Here is an 18,522-nt window from a genome sequence, read left to right on the forward strand (position 1 = left end):
ACATCCAGCACCGGTCTCCAACCTCCTGTCTTCTTGGCCACCAGAAAGAGACGGTTGTAGAAGCCCGGGGATTGATGATCCCGGACTATCACCACTGCCTCCTTCTGTAACAGGAGCGACACCTCTTGATGTAACGCTAGCCTCTTGTCCTTTTCCTTGTAGTTGGGAGAGAGGTTGATGGGAGAAGTGGTCAGAGGGGGATTGCGGCAGAATGGTATCCTGTAACCCTCCCTTAGCCACTTGACAGACTGGGCGTCTGCACCTCTTCTTTCCCAAGCTTGCCAGAAGATCTTGAGTCTGGCTCCTACAGCTGTCTGGAGAGGAGGAGAGTCAATGTTTGCTTTTCGAAGACTTGGTACCTTTCTTGGACCTGCCCCTGTGACCGTCTGGGCGGGTACCTCCTCGGCTGGGGGCTCTGCCACGAAAGGGCGGAATAAATCTGGTAGCAGGAGTATCAGCCACTGGGGTGCGGTAAGTTCTAGGAACTGAAGGAGCAACCCTAGCCTTCCGTGCTGAAGAGGCCACAAGGTCATGCGTGTCCTTCTGAATAAGAGCCGCAGACAATTCCTTGATAAGATCCTCAGGAAACAGGAACTTAGAAAGAGGAGCAAAAAGTAACTGTGACCTTTGGCAAGAGGTGATACCAGTGGAAAGGAAGGAGCAAAGTTGTTCCCTTTTCTTGAGGACTCCCGATACAAACATAGAGGCAAGTTCGCCGGAACCATCGCGAATTGCTTTGTCCATACAGGACATGATCAACATGGCCGAGTCTTTGTCAGATGGGGCAGTCTTCTTGCTCAAGGCCCCCAGGCACCAGTCGAGAAAATTAAAAATTTCAAAGGCGCGAAAGACTCCCTTTAAGAAGTGGTCCAGGTCAGAAAAGGTCCAGCAGACCTTAGAGCGTCTCATAGCCGACCTTCGTGGAGAGTCAACCAAACTTGAGAAGTCAGCCTGGGCAGAGGCAGGGACCCCCAAGCCTGGTTCCTCTCCTGTGGCATACCAGACGCCCGCCTTAGACGTCAGCTTAGGAGGTGGAAACATAAAAGACGTCTTTCCCAGTTGCTGCTTGGACTGCAACCAATCCCCTAACATTCTCAAAGCTCTCTTAGAAGATCTAGCGAAGACGAGCTTAGTGTAGGCAGACTTAACAGGTTGCATGCCTAGAGAGAACTCGGATGGAGGAGAGCGAGGGGTAGCAGAAACAAAGTGATCCGGGTATAACTCTCTGAACAAAGCCAGGACCTTGCGAAAGTCAATGGAGGGTGGCAATGACTTGGGTTCCTCCACGTCAGATGAAGGATCATCCAGGTGAGCAGCTTCATCCTCAGAAACCTCATCACCTGAGGGTTGAGAAGCGAGAGGTAAAGCGGTATGCTGAATGGCTGAATCCTGAAGAGCGGGTGCATGCGCACTTGCGGATTCATCCTCAAGTCTCTGTTGAAGAGGATGAGGGCTGGTAATGACAAAGTCATGAGGCTGGGATGAAGGAGGTTCTGCGGAGGTCTGAGGAGCAAGCGTGGTGAGAGGCGACTGTTGTAAAACATGAGGCTCATGCTGCATAGACTGCGGTTCAAGTTGAATGGGAAGAGGCTCAAGCTGAGGAGAAAGTGGTAGATGCATGCGTTGAGGTGGCTGACTCATAGCATGAGGTTCCTGCCTCAGGAGTTGCGCTTGCTTCAAGGGTTGAGGTGGCTGCGCAGAGAGAGGCTCTTGTCTCACGAGTTGAGGTTCTTGAGGTGCTTGCCTCGAGAGTTGAGGTTCTCGCCTCGAGGAAAGTGGAGGTGGCTGCTGCGAGAGTTGAGGTGGCTGCCTCAAGGATGGTAGAGGTTGTCGTACCTCAAGAGGTTGCTGCCTCGAGGATGGTTGTAAAGCAAGATACTCCTGCCTCAAGGGTAGAGGAGGTTGTAAAGCATAAGGCTCCTGCCCCCATTGTTGAGGAGGTTGCCGCGTGGTAAGAGGCTCCTGCCTCAAGGAAAGTGGAGGTTGCTGCACAGCGCTGGTATCTGGCAACTCCCAACGCGGCAGCTCACGCATGGAGGTAGCTTGAGGAACCTCAACATCATACGTCTGGCAGATTGGACTGCGCAGAGGAGGAGGAGCGCTCGCAGGAGGAGGTGTATTAACCTTCTCTGCCTGAAACTCCCGCATCAACACCGCAAGCTGCGACTGCATAGTCTGCAGCATAGCCATCTTAGGATCAACAGAAGTTGAGGTCTGTTGAGGCATAGCTTTAACAGAAGTTGAGGTCTGTTGAGGCATCGCCTTACCTCTCTTAGGAGGCGTGCAGTCACCTGATGACTGCGGCGAGTCCGAGCTAGCCCAATGGCTACACCCGGGCTGTTGGACTCGCGCGGTCTGGACTTTACGCTTAAGAGGTCTTGAGACCTGAGTCCAGCGTTTTCTCTTTTCTGCAGACGAGGAAATCAAGGGCTCAATCGTCTGAGAGTGGAAGTGACGATCTCTATAAGATACGCCCGCAACCACTGAGGATACTACTGTGCGCCGATCAAGGCCTGCCGAACCCTTTTGCCCTTCGACATTGCTTCTCCCCTGGGCTTGGGAGCTTGCAAGAGGTCCCGGACTGGGAGGACGACTGGCACGCACAGAAGTATCCTCACGCGCAACACTGACACTGACACTAGCACTAGGCACAGCACTGGCACTATCACTTCCCACTGCACTTTTCACTTTAAGTTCCTTGACGTCTGCCAAGAGGAACTTGTGGTCACTCACTACCGACTCCACCTTATCGCCTAAAGCCTGAATGGCACGTAAAACATCCGACATATCAGGCTGAGCACTAATAGTAGGTTCGGGGGTAGCCACTACAGGGGGAGGAAAAGGATGAGGATCATGGGGGGATGAATAAAGCAAAGAGCGAGCCGAACTCCTCCTAACTCTCTCCCTCTCTAACTTAGTCGTATATTTAAGGAATTGAATAAAATCAAATTCCGAAAGACCGGCACATTCCTCACATCGATCATCCAACTGGCAGGATTTTCCCCGACAGTCGGAACAAACGGTGTGAGGATCAACCGAGGCCTTCGGAAGACGCCTAACACAAGTGCTAACTCTACATCGTCTTTGGGTAGGAGCTTGTGAATGGTCGGACATCTTGAATCAGAGAACAGTCAAAGGGGGTTTCCAAATTAAAGCAAAGATCGTTATACCATTAATCAAAATTAATCCAAAAGCTATCTAAGCTAAGGGAAAAGCTTCCTGTATAGCGAAAGCTGAAATCTCAGAGCAATACTTCACCAAAACCGTGAACAAAGACTCCAAAATTATAAGCGTATCCATGTAGGTCTTGCCGGAAGCACGACAGAGGAAAAATTGAGGTGGTGTCAACAAGAAGTACTGCAGTACCTGGCCACAGGTGGCGCTGGTGAGTACACCCCCCTCTTGTATAGCGATCGCTGGCGTATCCCGTCCGTAGAATTCTGTCGGGCAACGGAGTTGACAGCTACATGATTATCGGGTAAGATTAATATTGAAAAATCTGAGATTAATTATTTCAGCTGAATTTGCACTTGCATCTCGAAAGAGGACCTTCTACGTTCGTACTCTCCAACGGGCAGAAACAAAGTGAAGAAGATTACACTCTTCACTTTGTTTCTGCCCGTTGGAGAGTACGAACGTAAACGGTCCTCTTTCGAGATGCAAGCGCAAATTTAGCTGAAATAATTAATCTCAGATATTGTATCAAAAGCTGATAATGAAATATTGTAATAAAACAAATATTATATAATTTTGTTCTCTGGTCTTGGGTAGTGGGTGGGTGGGTGGGTCCTACAACTACCTCACTTAAAAGCTTAAATAGACATTCAAGCTTTGCTCATAACCCTTTATCCCCCAAAGGACGTACTGGTACATTTCACAAAACTCATCCCTTTACCCCCATGGACGTACTGGTACGTCCTTGCAAAAAACTGCTACTGTATTTACATTTTTCTTTGCATATTTTTGATAACTTTTTGAGAAACTTCAGGCATTTTCCAAAAGAATGAGACCAACCTGACCTCTCTATGACAAAAATTAAGGCTGTTAGAGCAATTTAAAAAATATATATAGCAAAATGTGCTTGAAAAAAAAAAAAAACACCCGGGGGTTAAGGGTTGGAAAGTTTCAAATACCCTGGGAGTAAAAGGGTTAATATCATCAACAGTAAAAAGTTTGCATTATGTTAAGGAACAAACAAAGATAACTTGGATCAATGCCAGGTTTACTATAAAAGAAAAAAAACTATTTCAGGCAGTTCCTCATCATTTTAGGGACCTCAATAAACTTAATCTGAGAATAATAAAAGCTGTAAACATCCGTAAACATCTTGTCAATACCCAAAAGTTTTATATCTGTAATTCAATAGAGAATATATTCCGTTGTTATATGAATATTTCATTCCCTAAACTATATATTAATTTACAGACAGTTAATTTCTTTATTTGTACTCCCCAAGTCAGGAGACCAGGGGGCCTTTGCATATCAGAGGGCAGTTCATCCTGTGTGGATTAAAAATGGACATCAAATAACCTAAATTTTCCCCCCTAACCTAACCTACAAGCCGTGTCCTTACCTACTTACCTAACGGGGGGGGGGCCTAACGGCCCCTCTGCGACCCCCCTCACAATGCTGTATTCTAAGTTAGCCATAATATAATATACAGGTGGCCGCTATCAGACATACACCCCGAGACCAGTTTCTGACAAGAATAAAGGTGGCTGCCTCTATTGTATATATACATATACCAGCGGCGCTAACCTCTCCCTGTCCCTCTGGTAATAGGAGAGGAAGAAGCCATACCCTGGTGATAAGAGGGGTGCATGTGTATGCATTACCTACCTAAATATTAAGCCGTCATTTTTGACACGTTGCATAACCAGTTAGGAACATTGTGCTACAGTAAATAATTAAGAGCCTTTGTATATCAGCGGCCAGTTCCTACCAAGTGGATTAAAAATGGACATCAACTAACCTAAACTTTCCCCCCTGGCCGTGTCCTTAGCTACTTACCTAAGGGGGGGATAACGCCACCCTGCAAAGCCCCTTATATACAGGTGGCCGCTATCATACATACACCCTAATAATTACCCACATTTTCACTACTGACACAGTCTGGCCCTTTGATCAGCGGTTATATTATAGTTACGGACGGGACAAACTTATCTAATAAAAAAACACGTTTCTCAATAGAAAAACGTCCGTTTTCTTCAAAAATGACACATTTTCACGGCAAATAAACACTTGGTGAAATATAATTTTACCAGGTCTGCTATGGGGTTAAACTTACACCTAATAGCAATGACTCCTTTAGGGTGGTGAGTTGACCTGTAACTTAAGGTACGCCATGCAAACTGATGGTTATTACCCACTTCCCTATTTTCAATCAATATAATTTATATATTTATAGAGAAAAGACTAAAATGTTATACTCACAGCAAATTGTTAATAATTCCTTTTTGGGGCCGAAGGTTAAAGGATCGTAAGCGGGACAAGACCTTTGGGTCCAGGATTCAACTAAAATCAACGAAATTAAGTCATTAATCTTAATATATATATATATATATGTGTGAATTTTAGAAACTTTTCGAACATTTACATCAATCTTACGTATAAATTTCTTAAGTAAAATAGACACTATTTGTTAAAATAGACTTTTTTTCAAATACGGAGTAAACGTTGTTTTGTTTACATTTATCCCGGGAGGCAATACCGGGAAGAAAAGTAAAATGGTTCCAATTTTTTAATTTATTTTTCATTTTTTAAATACTTATTTATGATTTATGAGAGTTTTCATACTTTTCAAAAGTATTATATATAAATTTTAGTTCTATTTTAATTTGTTTTGTGCCTCTTTATTTGAAAATACAGTACAAAATATGAAATGTTAATACATATGCTGGCATTATTTGGGCCAGCCAACAACGGCCATTTTGTGTATTGTATCACAGTTTACAGTATATTATAATTACTTTATTACTTTAATATGATAAAATTGGTTATTTTAGATACTATATAAAATATAATGTATTACAATGGTTACATTATTATAACATTTTAATAAATGTATGCTATATTATATTATTCCCATATACAGGACATTACTATTTTTTTTTAGTTCTGGCTGGCATAATTTCAATCTCCATACATAAGGTAAAACAATATAAAATCAACCAAAATCATTATTATTTCGATTAAATATGCAATATATTATGTATAAATGACCAATAGAACATTAAAATACGATTTATAATCCATATATAAGAGTTTAGTTATTTCAGTGCAATAGGAAACAGTTGTGTTGATACGTATATACACACAATCATATAAAAGACATATATATTCATAGTACAGTATACATTAATGTATTTGCTTTCCTTAAAACATTATTATAAGTCTAAGATATTTGAAATAGGTTCCATGAGTCAGCAGATTGCTATTTTCATTCTTGTCAAAAAAGCAAAACGAGTTATTTTATTTACTATGCAAAGCGTCTCGAGACAAAATTGCTTCACCATAATTTCTTCAAATGGCAGCATTGCATAAAACCAATGATCCCTACCAAGTAAAATATATCTTCATGAAATGAGGGTCGGATAAGGGAATATCCCAATAGCATTTCATAAGCCACAGTGTTAAGCTCGTCTAGTGGGAAGGTTATGTGCTGTGATTGGTTGCTTTGATAATGACGTCATTAACTTTCAAGCTGCTTATTAGTTCTTGTAAAATGACGTCATTAATTGTAGCTATTGTTATTGGTTCTTGATTGATGACGTCATTGTACATAACACTCGTCGTATTTACTTAAATACAGAAAGGAGAAGGGTGTATGCATTATAAATGTAAGAATACTTTAATTGAATGTCTTTTAATTAAACAAATAGAGTTTAATAATAACTGTTTTTTGCGTATATGTTATTACAAAATATTCTCACCTTATGCATTTATACCGGGAAATATCTGTTGTCTCATTGGCTGGTTATATGTGACGTCAGACACTCGTATTTATGAATGAATGTTACGTCGAAGGCCTAAGGGTGGAAAACCTATACGTATTTTAGATTAATTAGAGCTTGAAAAAACTAATTTTACAAAAGATATTCTTAATAATACTATTAACTTTAAAATAAAATAAATAAGGAATCTTATTAAAGGTTGTAAGTTAGATAAATAAGTCATATTCGAAAGAATAGTTGACTAACTTTCTGGCTACGATGCTCCATGCGTGTGTTCGTTTGTGCGTGAAACGAAGGCAATAACCAATCACAGCTGAGGAAGATATAGCCAATCAGAGGACTGGAATGTACCACCAAGAGTAACGGGAGCTTATGAGTTGCTGTTGGAGAATCCTGCCCAATTACCCGTAAATTTACATTAAAACGCTTATGAAAAACAAAATAGGATGAAAAAAACGTCATTAGTTAGAGCGTTTGACCTAATTGGCTCCCGTGAATCTGATTTTTTGGTCAACAGCAGCTCATAAGTCGAAGGAACCCTCTCGTCTTATGCACCTTTAGCGCGAAATATCTGTCGTCTCATTGGCTGATACGTCCTCTGCTGTGATTGGTTGTAGTATGTGACGTCATGAAAGCCCTCAGCTATGATTGGTTGTAGTGTGTGACGTCATGTACGTCCTCTGCTGTGATTGGTGGTTGTATGTGACGTCAGGCAATAGTATTTTATGAATGAATTCGACTCGGTAGGAGTGAAATAACTATACATATTATAGATGAATTAGGTCTTATAAATTATATTTTTTCATAATACCAAACTTACGATAGAATTAATTTACTAATCAAATAGATAATGAATCTTGTTCAATTGCTTAAGCTGAATAAATACGTATTTTTGAAAGATTAAATTGTCTACGATTTGGCTACGATATAAAACGATGTTAGCTAGGGGTAAAAAAACTATACGTATTTTAGATTAACTAGACTTTCGAAAATAAATTTTACAAAAAATAATCTTAGTCATATTATCTAATTTAAAATAAAATAAATAAAGAATCTTATTAAAGGTTGTAAGTTACATAAATAAGTCATATGTGAAGGAATAGTTGACTAACTTTCTGGCTACGATGTTCTATGCATGTGTTCGTTTGTGCGTGAAACGAAGGCAATAACCAATCACAGCTGAGAAGATACAGCCAATCAGAGGACTGGCATATCCCGCCAAGAGGAAGTTCCAGCGATCTATGAGCTGTTGTTTGAAAAACCAGTTACTTATTCCATTAAAAGTTCAAAAAGCTTTACCACTATTTATTTGTTTGCCAAAAACAGCCCATAAACCAGAGGAACCATCTCACCTTATGTGTATATTTAGTGGGAAATATCAGTCTCATTAGCTGATTCGTCCTCTGTTGTGATTGGTGGTTGTAGGTGACGTCACTAATCATGTTTTTATGAATGAAATTACGTGTCAGACCTAGGGGGGAGGAAATATACATACGTATATCAGATGAATTGGGACTCAGGTAATTAGATTTCACAAAAATAACCTTATAAAAGTTAGTACTTCTTTAATTAAACTAATAAAGGCTCTTATAAAGGCCGTAATACGTTTTAGTGACGTCATCAATTGTGGGATGCATTTTAAAGATTGCCACCAGGAACTAGGAACCAGAACCTAAACAGATTATTAGACCAAAACATAACAAACGATCTATGAAATAAATATCATTTGGGAAAATGTAGATTTAGATATTAAAATAAGTAATAGTAGTTTGAACAATACAATGAATATATGTATAAAATCTCTCAATTATAAAACAGAACGCAACCTAAACCAGTTTATTGTTCAACAGACGACGCCCATAAATGTAAACAAAGAGGAATGTAAACAAAGAGAGGAAGGCCCCGCCAGGCTGCTAAATTCAACTTTAAAAGTTACATTTTACACCCATAATATATGGAATAAACAACATGACTAGTGGTAAGTAGTATTTTATGCCCTTTTCAGCATCCTTTGTAATTCGTAGGGACATGCTTGAAAAGTAATTGAAATAATTAAATGCGTATATTTGGTATTTTGTGTGAAATTTAAGAGCCATAATTCCGTCTGTTTTGTTAATGATTATCCCAAATTTCCACATTCAATAAAACATAAGCGTATGAGAAATTACACTTTAGAATATTTACTGTACCACAATATTCATAATGAGGAAAATAAGAAGTATTACCAGTGTAGTTGGTATCATAGAAATATATGGGACAGACTTTACAAATAAAAAAACCCTTTCTACATTTTCGTGTGGCCTTATATTAAGGGCACCCTTTATAATGGCTCATTTGTCAAGGGATGAGATGCTCCCCTACAAGATGCAATATTCTTGGGTTACAGTGAGTTATAACCGAATGGTGTAACGGTAAAGATATACAATACACGATTGGGGGGAGCCTTTGTATATCAGCGGCCAGTTCCTATATTTTTATCTGTACTCCATTCAGTTGAGTACTGTATATCTTTACCCATGCACCGTTCAGTAAAAAACTGTACAGTACACCTTTATCCCCGCATCATTCAGGTGAATACTGTATTTCTTTACCCGTTCTCCATAAGCCAAGTATATTTTACCGATGCACCATTCAGTTGTGGGAGTGTATGTATGATAGCAGCCACCTGTATGTATGATGATGGCCGATTAAGAATACGTCAGTGTAATGGGGGTCACAGGGGGTTGTTAGCCCCCTGTTAGGTCAGTAGGTAAGGACATGGCTTGTAGGTTAGGTGGGGAAGTTTAGGTCTGTTGGTGTCCATCTACTAGGCACGCGGGAGGAACTGGCCGCTGATATACAAAGGCTCCATACAGGATGTATGTACGATAGCAGCCACCTGTATGTATTATTACAGAATGGTACATGGGGAGAGATATACAGTACTCAAAAATCTGTAAGAGTAAGTGACAATCCTAATGGGGTGAGGTTTCGTGTTGATTAATAGCCTTTTACCCCCAAGCTATTTGGAACTTTCCAACCCTCAACCCCCAGGCATTCTTTTTTTTCAAACACATTTTTGCAATATATTTTTTTTTAAATTGCTCTAACAGCCTTAATTTTCATCATAGAGAGGTCAGATTGGTCTCATTCTTTTGGAAAATGCCTTAAGTTTCTCATAAAGTTATCAAAAATATGCAAAAAAATGTAAATAGCAGTTTTTTTGCAAGGACGTATCGGTACGTCCATGGTGGTAAAGGGACGAGTTTTGTGAAACGTACCAGTCCATTGGGGGTAAAAGGGTTAATAGCCTTTTCTTCATGATTTTACGTTACATTGTTACATTGCTCACTTATATATCTTGTTTGTACCAATGGGTCTGCCCATCCATACCATTGTTGTGATTAATGACATGACAGAGGTCATTGGTTTTAATTGTAAGTAATTCCATGCCCAGTTTTACAAGTTTCTCGTCAGTTCGCCAAGTTTTCAGTCGATTTATTCCAGCCATGACTTCGGTTATGATGCCTAACCGTATTATCTAACAGCTATCTTGATAGCTTGATTAGTAGAATCCTCGCAGGCATGGTTTCGGCTAAGAGGCATAGGTCCGAACCGAACCTACAGCCTGAGAGGGACGCCAATGGCAGACAGGATTATTTTGGTATTTTGGTTTTTAACCTGGTTGATAAAGTATTTATTTTTGCTGTTGAGTTATGCAGACAATGAAATTTTCACGTATAGTTAATTTCTGATGTACAAATAGTTCTCAACATACAAAATAGGTTTCAAGTAGCTTTTTGTATGTCAAGTTTGCTAAATTTTGTCCTATAGTCAATTTCTTTTAGCGATGCAGATTTGCACCGACTCGCAGCGGTGCCCTTTTAGCTCGGAAAAGTTTCCTGATCGCTGATTGGTTGGACGAGATAATTCTAACCAATCACCGATCAGGAAAATTTTCCGAGCTAGAAGGGCACCCCTGCGAGTCTGTGCAAATCTGCCTCGATAAAAGAAATGGACTATAGTGTAGGTTTCACCTAACTCTCATGCCTACAATTTTCATCTGCAAAAGTCTACAAATAGTCTCCTTTCATATTGCAAATGTCATTTTGCGTACTGCAATAAATTATATGATATTGTTTTATTACATTATAAGCTTTTGTTACAACATCTGATATTTATGATTTCAGTTGTATTTGTGCTTGAATTTCCAAATGTTTTTAAGTTGAGGACTGTCTATATAGTTAAATTGTAATGTAATACAGCTGTGAAATTTTATGAACAAAACACTGCGCAAGTTGCATCAATGGAAGAATAGCGTGTTATTTTTACTATTTAAAGATAATATCGATATTGTTCTTACACTATGTACATGTCACAGTTGTGTCCTGGTGCTTGTATAGCTTTTTTTCTTATACAAATATAAACCATCGGCTGAAATGGCCGTTATTATTTCAGAAGGTGGTTAAAACCACCCGCAGGTGGCTGAGTAGCCTCCGCCTTTCAGTTAGCAAGGCAAGCACTTTTGGCTTCGGACGTGAGCAGTAGACATACTATTATTGCCTCTCAAAATTTTGACTTTCCCTTCTTAGAATTAATGGATAACTTTGTAGGTACAGTATATTGTTGATATCAGGTAAACCCAAATAAGTTAAATGAAAATTACAGGAATATGCAATGGTTTCTGGGTAAAGTTATAGATGTGTAGCATGTTGATGTGCAATGTTGCCATTGATTTGATAACCTTGTGCCTTTTACAAGGAGTATAATTGTTTGCAGTTAGCCCCTTGCTACGAGTGCTTCTACGTCAAAAACCTAAACCTAAAGAAGTGGGTGTTCCTTAGGATCACTGGTGCTCAGTCGGTGAGAGGTTTTGCTACACATGACCTGTGAGGCTGCTCTTGCATTTCTTCCTAACTTCGGCTTCATCTGTGGAGGCGCTGAAGGGCATGGTACCTGCTGTGGCCTTTCCCTCTGTGAGAGCTTCGTTATTGGTTTCCAAAACCTCGACTCAGGAGAAGGCTGTCGAGAAGAAGCCTGTGCGCTTTTCCTCATCTAATTCTTCTTCCTCCTATGCTTTGTCTTCATTAGATTCTTCAGATGCTGATACTTCTAAGAAGAAGTCATCACCAATGAAGTCGAGGAAGACCAATCGACAGGAGTCACATGAGATTCAGACCGATCTCTCTCTGCGTACATGTGAGAGAAGGGAAGATGTATCAGTACACGGTACTAGGGTTTACGCTCTTTACCATACCGAGCATATGCACAGTCAGTTGGGATCAAGGGCTTAGCTCATTTCCTTTGTTCTGGATACTCAAACAATCTCTCTTCTCTTGCACGAGAGGCAGAAACAAGAACCAACACATACAGTTAAAAGTGTCACATTATATGATACAAGAGTCTATATTCATGCTGTCAATGCTTGGTCTTGCATTGCCAGTCAGAACAAAGGGCGCTGTTCGCTTTGGAACCAATGATTGTCCACTGCATGAAAGGTCATATAATTGCAGTATGATTTTTCTTCTCTTGATTGCCTGGTTACCATAAACACTCCCGAGCACCCTCAAAGTATTGAACGAGGATGCCCGTCACCTATTCTTCCCCTGCGTGACCAGTCCACGCTCCGGGAACTTAACAATGACCACCCAGGACCGCTCGGAGCTCTTAAGAGAACCGAGATGTTTCTTTGCATACGTGGGATCGTCGTCAGGGTCCTTCGCCACCAGGTGGTCAGTATGTACCCTATCTTCCGGTGCGTCGTTCAATACTGCCCTCGCTGTCATTCTTCACAAGCAATAAAATATTCTGTACTTCATCAGTTTGGGTGTTCGTGATGGATGTGAATAAGGAAGACATGGACTATGGGGCCAATTGTTAATAGATCAGTAACGGTAGATTGTTTGATAATCAATTACTGTACCATTTGATGTTTTTATTTTATTGATAAGACGTTATACTGTAGTTCCATTTTAACTTGATTTATTGATTACGTATTTGTTTCTTAAGTATATACAGTAGCGAGATATTGTAAAACACTGCTTGATTAATAGTAACTCAAAATTGAGATTTTTAGTTCACCACTCCGTAAGTATATATACAGGTGGCTGGTACCCCCGGCTGCCCCCCTAGCCACCCCCTACCCAGTCTCTGGGTAGGGTTGCCACCTCACACCAAGAAAGTCTAATTGGCTACCTTCCAGCTTTGCCAAAAGAATATCCATTTATAAATAACTCCAGGTTTATAATAGGGAAAAATACAAATTAATCTACGAATTTGTCATTTTCAGTCATAATGAATAATTACTTTCAGTATAGTAGTCTTTGATTAGATTCAGGTATTTGCCTTAGAGCAATACTTAGTATAGATGCAAGCTGCTTTTGATTACAACAACATTATGATTAGTCATAACTAAATTGCTTGTGTCTAATTTTATTCATATTTCAGATCTCTATGAACATTGAAGTATGCGGAGAATGGCTGGGGAAGGACATGGCTTTGAAATCAGGATGTATAGAAGAAGATATCTTTCATTATGTTGATTATTCATCAACAGCTGTTATGGGATGGATTTCGAAGGATGATTTTCTCATGCTTCCCAGGCTCCTTCATTTCCTCGCTCAACTCCACAGGCGGGGAGATGTGTAAGGAAAGACGCAGGATCGCCAGTAGATCCTGATTTTCCCCCACTGATTAAATATAGTACTCTACATTAGCAAAGGTAAATTTTCAATATTAATCTTACCCGATAATCATGTAGCTGTCAACTCCGTTGCCCGACAGAATTCTACGGAAGGGATACGCCAGCGATCGCTATACAAGAGGGGGGTGTACTCACAAGCGCCACCTGTGGCCAGGTACTGCAGTACTTCTTGTTGACACCACCTCAATTTTTCCTCTGTCGTGCCTCCGGCTAGACCTACATGGATACGCTGTTGATTCTGGAGTTTTTGCTCACGATTTGGTGATGTATTTGCTCTAGATTTTAGCTTTCGCTATTCAGGAAGTTTTATTATTAGCTTAGCTAGCTTTTGGAATTAATTTGATTAATTATGGTGACGAAGAGAGTATGAACTCTCTTTCACTTTTAAATGGCCGACCCTTCCCTTAGACGGAAGTGTTGGTGTCTAAGAGAGTATAGACTCTCTTTCTTAATTTTGCTTAACAAAAGTTATAGATTTATTTTATATCTCTCCGCCTTTTATAGGCCTCTTCGATTAACTTCCTTTTTTATAAACTTATTAAAATTAATTTTTATATTTGTTTATATTCGACCTTTCCTAATAGTAGGCGGTCTTTTCTTGTACCGAAGTTAATTAACATTGAGCCCGTCATTTCGGTTTTACCTGTTAACATATTATGCTATTTTAATGTTTTTGAAAGAATTTCTTTGATAGTCTCGTACTGTTTTCAAAGTTGAACTAACGTTTTGTTTTGTCTCTGCAGTTGTTGACGTTCAGAACGTTCAACTTGCGCTCTATCGTTACGATAGAGAGAGAATTTTCACGGTGTCACGTTGCAGTAAGAGTAAACCGTTTCTAGCGTTTTGTTCATTCTTTCTTAGCTTAATGGTTTTAATTCTAATAAAGGAACTTTTTATTTGGGAAATCTTTCAGTTTTTTTCCTTTAACAATAATATGTTTTAACGATATATATGATTGGGCTCTTCTCTCAGGTTCTAAGTCAAGAGAGAGAGAGAGAGAGAGATAGAGACGGAGGGAGAGAGAGGAGGATAAACGTTTCGTTCAAGCGAGTAACGTTGTTATCGTTTTTGCTCTTCTCCCTAGTCTCTTTAGGGGAAGAAGGTAAACGTTTCTAGAGTTTTATTCTTGTTCTCAAGCTTTATGCGGTGAGAGATTTTAAACGTAGTTTATTTGATCTAGTGTTTAGTCTCTTTCCAGCCACTGAATTATTTATCTTTCATTAGATTTTTCTGTTACATTGTAATTCTGTTTTCGCAATTACTAACTTTTAAGGAAGGATAGAATTGCGTGTTTCAGGTACAAACCACTTAAAGTTTCGAGTTCAGTGAAATAAGTGCAAACAGAAAATCAAAAGTGATAAGTGATAAGCGCAAAGTGTTAGTGTTGCGTTCGAGGGTTCGTCTGTTCGTGCCAGTTGTTCGCCTAGTCTGGGACCTCTTACAAGCTCCCAAGCCCAGGGGAGAAGTAATGTCGAAGGACTTATGGGTTCAGCAGGCCTTGATCGACGAACAGACGTTTTCCCTCCGTGGTTTCGGGTGTATCTACACACGTTGCCGACGTGATCACCCCACCCACACAAAGACGAGAGAGCCCTTTCTTTCCTCGTCTGCGGTAGAGGTTTCTCGCAGAAACCATGGACCAATCTTGCAGCTTTTAAGTGCAAGTCGGTCCCTTCCGCACAAGTCCAACTCCTAGGTGTAGCCATTAGCCCTGGGTCAGTTCGGACTTGCTGCAGTACGACAACTGCACACCTCCCAGAGAGGCAAGCTGGTATCGCAACAGGCAGTAGCTCCGTCTGTTGCCGCACCAGCTGTTTTAGACCCTCAGTCTCAACGGACAGTAGCTCCGTTTGTTGTTGTCTTTCTTAAACTCTAGTGGTCTTTGCTGCAGTCAATGCAGTCTCAGCTTGCGGTGTTGATGCAGGAGTTTCAGGCAGAGGAGGTTAATACACCTCCTCCTGCGAACGCTCCTCCTCCTCTGCGCAGTACAATCTGCCAGACGTATGAGGTTGAGGTTCCTCAGGCTACCTCCATGCGTGAGCTGCCGCGTTGGGAGTTGCCAGTTACCAGCGTTGTGCAGCAACCTCCACCTTCCTTGAGGCAGGAATCTCTTACCACGCTACAACCTCCTCAACAATGGGGACAGGAGTCTTATGCCTTACAACCTCCTCTTCCTTTGAGGCAAGAGTTTCTTGCAGTAAGACCATCCTCGAGGCAGCAACCTCTTGAGGTACGACAACCTCTACCATCCTTGAGGCAGCCACCTCAGCTCTCGCAGCTACAACCTCAACTCTCGAGGCAAGCTCCTCAAGAACCTCAACTCGTGAGACAGGAGTCGCGTTCTGCGCAGCCGCCACCTCAACTCTCGCAGCTCACACCTCAAGAACCTCAACTCGTGAGTCAAGAGCCTCTCTCTGCGCAGCCACCTCAACCCTTGAGGCAAGCGCAACTCTTGAGGCAGGAACCTCATGCTATGAGTCAGCCACCTCAATGCATGCATCTGCCACTTTCTCCTCAGCTTGAGCCTCTTCCCATTCAACTTTGAAATAACAAATGACAATAATAACACCTCATTACTTTCATAACTTGCATTTGTAAAACATATACATGTATGCCTACACAAATATTATGATAATGGAGGTTATTCGTATTACTTAAAAAAAAAAAAAAAAAATATATATGTATTCCTTGCAATATATTTTTAACAAAATCGCAAAAATATGGCAAAAATATCTTCAAAACACAAAAATGAATCATGAGTTATGAATATAATGTAATATTATGTTGATATTAAAACCCCATGCAAGCATGCATGAAGTAATGCAGTGTTGCCAACACGGCGAGTTTCCCTTTCCTGAGGTGAAGTAGATTATAGTACGTATATTTAGTGCAGCTTAATTCTACGATTATCATGCCGGCTATCAAATTCATCAACAAAGTCTAAATCAATTCCCTCGGCACGTGCACTTTCAATGGACAGTAATGCGATATTACTCAATCTAGCACTGGTCATGGAATTTCTGAGAAATGTTACACGCCATGCAACATGCTCTGCTTACCTTACAGCATGCTCTACATACAGCATGCTCTGCATACCTTACCGCATGCTTCTCAGTCACACATCTTTGGTTGTTGCCAACTCACTAGACTGTCAAGCAGTTTCATAATGTTGCCTGCTAGTCTGCTGCTTTTGCACCAGTGAAACCCTCACTGAGAGAACTTAGCTTTTCTCGGATATGGTCCCTGTAGATGAGAAAGTGCTTTTCTCCCTCCTTCTGATATTCCCTTGAGGACTCTGTCATTTGGAGAGGAGCCTTTAGCTGCGTAGCCTCCTATGGACTTTTATTTAAGCATAACATGCTTCCAGGGAAGGTAATGGTTCCACTTCAGTCGCTAACCCCGTCTGTTACCACACCTGCTCCCATAGACCTTGAGCTGTGTTGCAAGACATGCAGTCCAAGCTTAGTCCTTATTAGAGGATTTTTTGTTTACGGAGTCAGTGTGTCACTGGGAAGACGTTCAACAACCAGCAGAAGTGACTTGTTGTGACGCAGTGCGGCAACCTCAGCAACCCGATAAGGAGTTGTCTGTACGACCCAGACAGTCTAGACAGCTTCGGGTTGTCACTGTACTTCCTCGCTTCCCCATGGTTGACAGTTCACAGACTGTGCAGCAGTACCATGATCTTGTGTCCGGCTCCGTCAGACGACTGGCTTTTAAGAGCTCCCACAAGTCGTCGCTGTCTGGAGATTCTCAGATGGACTATGGATCTGACCAAGGAACTGGGCCTCCTGGTCAATTTTGAGGAGTCCCAGCTCGTCCCATCCCAGACCATTGTCTACCTGGGTATGGATCTTCAGAGTCGAGCTTTTCGGGCTTTTCCGTCGGCCCCAATGATCTTCCAAGCCCTAGAATGCATCCAGAGCATGCTGAGAAGGAACCGATGCTCAGTCAGGTAGTGGATGAGTCTAACAGGGACACTTTCATCGCTGGCCCTGTTCATCGTGTTAGGGAGACTCCACCTCCGCCCCCTTCAGTATCATCTAGCTGCTCACTGGATAAAGGACATGACACTAGAGACGGTCTCAGTTCCTGTTTCCGAAGAGAGGAGGTCTACTCTCGCGTGGTGTAAGAACAGCTTTCTTCTCAAGGAAGTCTACCTTTGGCTGTTCAGAAACCCGACCGCCGTCTCCTCTCGGACGCATCAGACACGGGCTGGGGTGCGACTTTGGACGGACAGGAATGCTCGGGAACATGGAATCAGGAGCAAAGGACACTTCACATCAATTGCAAGGAGTTGTTGGCGGTTCTTCTGGCCTTGATAAACTTCAAGTCCCTCCAGCTTAACAAGGTGGTGGAGGTGGACTCTGACAACACCACAGCCCTGGCTTACATCTCCAAGCAGGGAGGGACTCTTTCGTGGAAGTTGTTCTAGATCGCAAGGGACCTCCTCATCTGGTCAAAAGATCGAAAGCTCACGCTGGTAACGAGGTTCATTCAGGGCGGTATGAATGTCATGGCAGATCGCCTCAGCCGGAAGGGTCAGGTCATCCCCACAGAGTGGACCCTTCACAAGAATGTTTGCAGCAGACTTTGGGCCCTGTGGGGTCAGCCAACCATAGATCTGTTCGCTACCTCGATAACCTAGAGACTCCTGTTGTATTGTTCTCCGATTCCAGACCCAGCGGCAGTTCACGTGGATGCTTTTCTGCTGAATTGGTCCCATCTCGACCTGTATGCATTCCCGCCGTTCAAGATTGTCAACAGGGTACTTCAGAAGTTCTCCTCTCGCAAAGGGACACGGCTGACGTTGGTTGGCTCCGCTCTGGCCCGCGAGAGAATGGTTCTAGAGGTACTGCAATGGCTGGTCGACATTCCCAGGACTCT

General features: G+C 41.6%; 1 protein-coding gene across 2 annotated transcripts in view; it reads right to left on the reverse strand.

The window, feature by feature from the left end:
* LOC137619757 (zinc finger protein 91-like) overlaps window positions 1–5,838 on the reverse strand; it is a 152,327-nt gene extending 146,489 nt beyond the window's left edge. The window contains exon 1 of one of the 2 annotated variants that reach the window (XR_011039976.1): window positions 5,434–5,716. The gene's annotated coding sequence lies outside the window, so the exon portion shown is untranslated. Of the gene's footprint in view, window positions 1–5,433 lie in introns of both variants that reach the window. The other variant, XM_068350063.1, reaches the window with a different exon arrangement.
* Window positions 5,839–18,522: the final 12,684 nt, after the last annotated feature.

The sequence above is a fragment of the Palaemon carinicauda genome, chromosome 26, assembly GCF_036898095.1.
Source record: "Palaemon carinicauda isolate YSFRI2023 chromosome 26, ASM3689809v2, whole genome shotgun sequence".
Lineage (NCBI taxonomy): Eukaryota > Metazoa > Arthropoda > Malacostraca > Decapoda > Palaemonidae > Palaemon > Palaemon carinicauda.